This window comes from Coregonus clupeaformis, chromosome 17, assembly GCF_020615455.1.
Source record: "Coregonus clupeaformis isolate EN_2021a chromosome 17, ASM2061545v1, whole genome shotgun sequence".
NCBI classification, from domain to species: domain Eukaryota; kingdom Metazoa; phylum Chordata; class Actinopteri; order Salmoniformes; family Salmonidae; genus Coregonus; species Coregonus clupeaformis.
The window spans coordinates 51,910,636-51,917,882 of record NC_059208.1 but is presented as its reverse complement, the minus strand read 5'-3'; positions in this window follow the sequence as shown (position 1 = coordinate 51,917,882).

The following is a 7,247-nucleotide window of genomic DNA, read 5'->3' as shown; positions in this document are numbered from 1 at the left end:
CAGCCCACATAGACCTAAACTGTGGAAACGGCTCTGTCTGGGTTCTCAAATTGATCACAGAGGGGGAGTATCAAGCCCCACTTGTGTGTATGGAAGTCCAGGGCAAGAAACCAAGAATCATTTTCGAGAGTATGGCCGAAGGCGAAGCTTAAACGGCTCAGCCAATGACAAGCGTTTAGGCAGGCCAGAGCACCCTGGGTAGACTGCAGCTGAAACACTAGGAGGTGGAAGGGAAAGTGGTTATTTGTCATTAAGGCTTTTCAAAGAAAGGAGAATGCCAAGGGTCCAATTTATGCTTATTATAATTTTACTCTTCCCACTCCCAAAATAAATCTTGACTTAGGCTACTTCTCTCGTAGTTTAACTGAATGCCAACAAATACACAATTGGAGGTTAGATAGTCAATGTTTTTGTATATTTGACAAAAAGTCGATTGGATAGGTCAAAATATACATTGATTTAGAAAATAAGATATCAATCATATTCTCCAAAACAAACACATTTTATTTTGGGCATTTGATAATTTTTATTATACCTTAATAGGCCTATGAAATGCTTGCCTGTGTTAAGGGTAGTTGAATCAGCTGAGCACAGTCCCATTTGGAAAAGCTCCATGTATTTCTGTTATTGGACACATTATTTTCATTCATTCTTCTCATGTACTGTATGCCTGGCAGCTGTTTTCCTTTACTCTATTACTCTATTCTGGCTATTAAACAGTTTAGAATCAAACTTTTTACTTTTTGAATGGGATGTTAGAACATTTACAGGCAAATAAAGTTGTGTGAGACCAAGTGATCCAAGTTGTGGAAATTGTTCTGTTAGCGTTTGAATTCATTTTCATTCAAAATATTAAAACGCCAATTCTGATACTGTGTAATATAGGCATATTTAGGCATATTTAATCTCTGGTTCAGTTGAAAGTTGTATATTTACCTTGATATACAAAATACTACCTGTGAAATCAGTGTTGCGGATGAGTGAGTGGATGATTTCAATTGGTCACTTTCACATGTCCAACACACTTTCCATAAGGAGTAGTAAATATCAACCTACAGTTATTAGTTAGTGGGGGGTGGGGGGATAGGTGTAAAAGACAGCAGCAGAATGGAATGTTCTCTAGTGTCCAAGCCCTTATCTCACCCACCCACACACACACACACACACACACACACACACACACACACACACACACACACACACACACACACACACACACACACACCACACATCCACTTATATCCTTATTGGCCTCTATGATGCTGACCCTCTCCTGATTGTATACCCCAGGCACTTCTGCAGCTGGCTGTCTGGGGAGCTGGGACAGTGTCTGTTGGGGGCTTGGAAGAGATAGCGTGACCAGTCTAGTCCAACAGACACACTCCTAGCACTGTGCTGCACTTGTTTCCAAGGCAGAGCTGAAGGCAGTGGAACAAGCCTAGACTTTCATTTGGGGTGTTTGTACAAATATGTCCTTCTTTCTGCCCCCAGGGCAGGCTCCTCTCAGCTGGCTGTAGAGAGTTGAGGAGGAAGGTCCTGTAGAACACAAGGCCTGCGTCCCAAATGGCAGCCTATTCTTTATATAGTGCACTACTACCCTATGGGCCCTGGTCATATAGTGTGCCATTTGGGACACATCCAAGGCCATACATGGGGGTCAAGGGGGAAATTGATGACACATCCATCCATCCATGACATCAGACGTTTTGTTTTGACATTGACGGGCTTTCTGTTTGCGTGTGACTGAATTAATTACGTTTGATATCCGTGTCAAATCGCCAGTTGGCAACCCATCCCTTATGATTTGACACAAACAAACAGTACAATGATTCACAGTGATAATTCACAGTGATAATTCACAGTGATAATTCACAGTGATAATTCCTGCGGGAGGGCTCTGCGCCACTCTGTGTGAGTGGAAAGCTACAGTTCCTCTCCTCGTAGTTCTGGCAACTGCATTGTGCAGTGATATTGAAAAGGTAGTTCTGATTTAATGCACTTTCCGTGCTTGCTGTGACACAGTCATGAATACAACAGACTGGACGATTGTGTGCTAGAAAGAATTGGTGACATTTAGTAGCTACAGCATAATGCCCCCGTGTTGTCAGTTCATGACAAACATACCTCTTTATTGACCGTGTCCATAGTTTTTATTGACATATAAACTCCATTCTACTCTAGAAATAGAGTGTATGTGGTCTTAAAGTAGAAATAGGCTAACTTTTTTCCCTGGAGCATCCATAAATGCAAATATTTGTGTTTATGTTATATGAGTGTGGTAACCATCTTAGACAGCATTTTATGGACCTGTGGCTATGACTCATAGTTTTTCTGTTAAGTGTTTATTTGTTTGTTCATTTGTAAGCAACATTGTGTTTTTTGTACAATGACCCACCACAGTAAACAAAAAAAGGAAAAGTGAACTATACTGAACAAAAATATAACGCAACATGTAAAGTGTTGGTCCCATGTTTCCTGAGCTGAAATTAAAGATCCCAGAAATGTTCCATGCGCACAAAAAGCTTTTTTGTGCAAAAATGTGTTTAGATCCCTGTTATTTAGCATTTCTCCTTTACCAAGATACTGTAATCCATCCACCTGACAGGTGTGGCATATCAGGAAGCTGATTAAACAGCATGATCATTACACAGGTGCACCTTGTGCTGGGGACAATAAAAGGCCATTCTAAAATGTGCAGTTTTGTCACACAACACAATGCCACAGATGTCTCAAGTTTTGAAGGAGCGTGCATTTGGCATGCTGACAGCAGGAATGTCCACCCGAGCAGATGCCAGAGAATTGGATGTTCATTTCTTTACCATAAGCCACCTCCAATGTCATTGAGACCAGCCACCTGGACAGCTGATGAAACTGAGGAGTATTTCTGTTTGTAATAAAGCTCTTTAGTGAGGAAAAACTCATTCTGATTGGCTGGGCCTGGCTCCCCAGTTGGTGGGCCTATGCCCCCCCAGGCCCACCCATGGCTGCGCCCCTGAAATCCATATATTAGGGCCTAATTAATGTATTTTAATTGACTGATTTCCTTATATGAACTGTAACTCAGTAAAATCGTTGAAATTGTTGCATGTTGCGTTTTATATTTTTGTTCAGTATATTTTCAACATCCTGGGTACAATCACACAGTCAGCAGACAGCAGAAGACAGAGAGGAGCACCTCTTAGACAGAGAGCCACTAGAGAAAGCAGCAGTCGCTGGTTTGATAAATGTGTCCATAGGGGCAGTACTACAGACATTACTGGGATAGTAGACTGGTGAGGCAGAGGGGAAAGGGATGGGGGGGTAGTAGTCATGAGGGGTGAGATAGAGGGGTAGTAGTCATGAGGGGTGAGAGAGAGGGGTAGTAGTCATGAGGGGTGAGAGAGAGGGGTAGTAGTCATGAGGGGTGAGATATAGGGGTAGTAGTCATGAGGGGTGAGATAGAGGGGTAGTAGTCATGAGGGGTGAGAGAGAGGGGTAGTAGTCATGAGGGGTGAGAGAGAGGGGTAGTAGTAGTCATGAGGGGTGAGACAGAGGGGAAGGGGGGAGCGTGAGAATCAGACGTGCCCCGGATGACAAATAGGCCTTGCGGACAGACAGCAGAGGTTCAGCCAGCTGCTCGGCCCCACTGCCTGGGTGATTGATGGTGTTGATGTTCTAAATCGGCCTGGAATACACTGAGTACAGGAATCATAATTGCAAGGCTTTAGATTGGCCCTGCAGATAGCAGGAAGAGGAGAGGGGAAGGGGGGTGACTAGGGAGGAGAGTGGAGGTGGGGTGACTGGGGAGGTGGGTGACTAGGGAAGGGAGGTGGGGTGACTGGGGAGGGGAGGTGGGGTGACTGGGGGAGGGAGGTGGGGTGACTGGGGAGGAGAGGTGGGGTGACTGGGGAGGGAGGGGGAGTGACTGGGGAGGGGAGGGGAGGTGGGGTGACTGGGGAGGAGAGGGGAGGTGGGGTGACTGGAGAGAAGAGGGGAGGGGAGGTGGGGTAACGGGGAGGAGAGGGGAGGTGGGTTGACAGGGGAGGAGAGGAGAGGTGGGGTGACTGGGGAGGAGAGGGGGGTTGTGGGGCTGTGTATGTTCCCATGGATACAGCAATCCTGTAGGGCTGTAGTGGTGGTGGAGGACAACAACAACTAACTGCTGTAACATCATTCAACATAGATAGATGCTCCCTTCCTCAAAGATACATATATGGAACTCATCACTTAGAGAAAAATGCCGGAGGTCAAGACGGCATCATTAGAGTCAAACTGAGGTCAGAGCTCTTTTGTCCGGCAGCGTCTGACCAGTGACCATTATATCTGGAGGGGAAGAAAGCAAAAACGCCAAGTACAACTTCCCCTAATTGTAACAGGGACCCCCTTTATCATAGTAACAGGCTGTGTGAACAAACACGCTGTACCTTTGATCAGAGAGGGGCAGTCTGGGATTGCGGGGGTGTTGTGATATGGCGGGCGGCACTCTGATCTCGACAGTTGCAAAGGGGGAACTGGAGTGCATTGCATTGGACCGCACCGTGGAAATGCTGACTGGAGATTGATCCATACGATTAAGATGATTTCTGACTCTGTGGTCGTATAGTACAAATGTAAGAGTACTGTGTTCGTTTGGTACTTTCGCTACGGAACTGTAGGATTTCTCTTCCTTGAATTACAATATAATCTCAGATATGTAAATATTTACATATTTTTTATAATTTCATGCACTGATTCAATATGTGGGTATTTGTGGCGTCTGTAAAAGGGAGAAATACTGTTTTACAATTAGAGTTGAAATTGCTCCTGCTTGGTTGTAGGACCTACATACTGTCCTATTAAACAGATGTTCTACTGTATTTAACTGAAGCCCCCCGATATGAACCCTCGTGTTGTAATGTACAAGCATTTGAAAGGCTTTCAACACTGTTGAAGAGACCATAAAGAGTTTGCAATGATGTAACTTTGAGTTGACCTCTCTCTATAAAACACTATACACTCCACCATTATGTGGATATCCGAAATCTGGGATAGTGGGCATTTTAAAATGTGGCTGCTAGTAACACCACACAGTGTGGAATGTGTTCCAAATGGCACCCTATTCCCTATATAATACACTACTAAAAGGCACCCTATTCCCTATATAATGCACTACTAAAAGTAGTGCACTACATAGGGAATAGGGGGCCATTTGGGACGCACACTACACGCTACACGCTACAGGGATCACTGTGCTAAGAGGTTAGCCCTCCATGTCAAAATGATTGTGGACACTAAACTCAAATAGAATAATAATATATAATTGATAATCACAATCACCTCAAATAGTTCTGATCAGTGTGCTTGATACAGAAGGTAAAAGGGGATTGATGATTTCACGGGGCTCCGCCTTCTTTTCCCCATTAACGTCTTCATATCTACTGTAAGCACTTTGGTCCTCTGTAGCTCCGTTGGTAGAGCATGGTGCTTGCACGGCCAGGGTTGTGGGTTCGATTCCCGGGGCCACCCATACGAAAAATGTATGTACGCATGACTGTAAGTCACATTGGATGAAAGAGTCAAATGGCATGTATTATTATATGACTTGATGGTAAAACAGCTCAGTATAAAATAACTGTTACAACTCAATATGAAACAACTATGTTACAAAAAAGCAGATGAACACTTCTCAAGCATGATAGCAAGCAATTTGTCACTGTGTGGCGTAACAAACTCCAGTCTACCTCTCAAAATCAAGTTGTCTCCGAACCGCCTTTTTTACGCATTTGCACATTTTCCTATTAACTGCCTTTTATTAGCACTTAAAGGCCAGTGGGCACTGGGCAGCCACAGCCTCGTCTGTCTGTCTGTCTGTCTGTCTGTCTGGACGGCTGATCTCCTACGCCCCAGGCCTCTGAGACTGGCGTCTATGAAACGCTCCCATTGTTTACAACCCTCCATCCCCCCCCCTCCATCCCCTCCACCCCCTGCCCAGAGACAGTGCTTCTCTCTGGGTGCAGGATCTCTCCATGTGCCTGTCTCAGAGGGATCTGTAGCTAACCCTCTCCCAGTGCGTGATCCACTCTGTGGTTTCTCTGGACATGTGTGCATGGGTGTAATTTTTTTTCCTGAAGTAGGCTACCCCCCACCCCACCCCCACCCAATGGGACAGGCACACACACACACTGAATTATTGGATAATTTGGGTCACTTTTCACCCGGTTCCCTTTGCACAAATGACAGAGGCAGAGCAGGCCTTACAGCTGGTGACTGTGTTTCAGAGAACTTACCCCACCCCCATATGGTAGACACACACACACACACACACACACACACACACACACACACACACACACACACACACACATACAGACACACATACAGACACACACATACAGACACAGACACACAGACACACACAGACACACACAGAAAGACACACACAGACACACACACACATACAGACACGCACAGACACACACCCACAGACACACACCCACAGACACACACACACATACACTACCGGTCAAAGGTTTTAGAACACCTACTCATTCCAGGGTTTTTCTTTATTTGTACTATATTCTACATTGTAGAAAAATAGTGAAGACATCAAAACTATGAAATAACACATATGGAATCATGTAGTAACCAAAAAAGTGTTAAACAAATCAAAGTATATTTTATATTTGAGATTTTTCAAATAGCCACCCTTTGCCTTGATGACAGCTTTGCACACTCTTGGCATTCTCTCAACCAGCTTCACCTGGAATGCTTTTCCCTTTTAATTTGGTTGAAGTCGGGGGATTGTGGAGGCCAGGTCATCTGATGCAGCACTCCATCACTCTCCTTCTTAGTAAAATAGCCCTTACACAGCCTGGAGGTGTGTTGGGTCATTGTCCTGTTGAAAAACAAATGCTAGTCCCACTAAGCCCAAACCAGATGGGATGGCGTATCGCTGCAAAATGCTGTGGTAGCCATGCTGGTTAAGTGTGCCTTGAATTCTAAATAAATCACAGACAGTGTCACCAGCAAAGCACCCCCACACCATCACACCTCTTCCTCCATGCTTTACGGTGGGAAATACACATGCGGAGATCATCCGTTCACCCACACTGTGTCTCAAATTTGGACTCCAGACCAGAGGACACATTTCCACCAGTCAAATGTCCATTGCTCATGTTTCTTGGCCCAAGCAAGTCTCTTCTTCTTATTGGTATCCTTTAGTAGTGGTTTCTTTGCAGAAATTCGGCCATGAAGGCCTGATTCACAGTCTCCTCTGAACAGTTGATGTT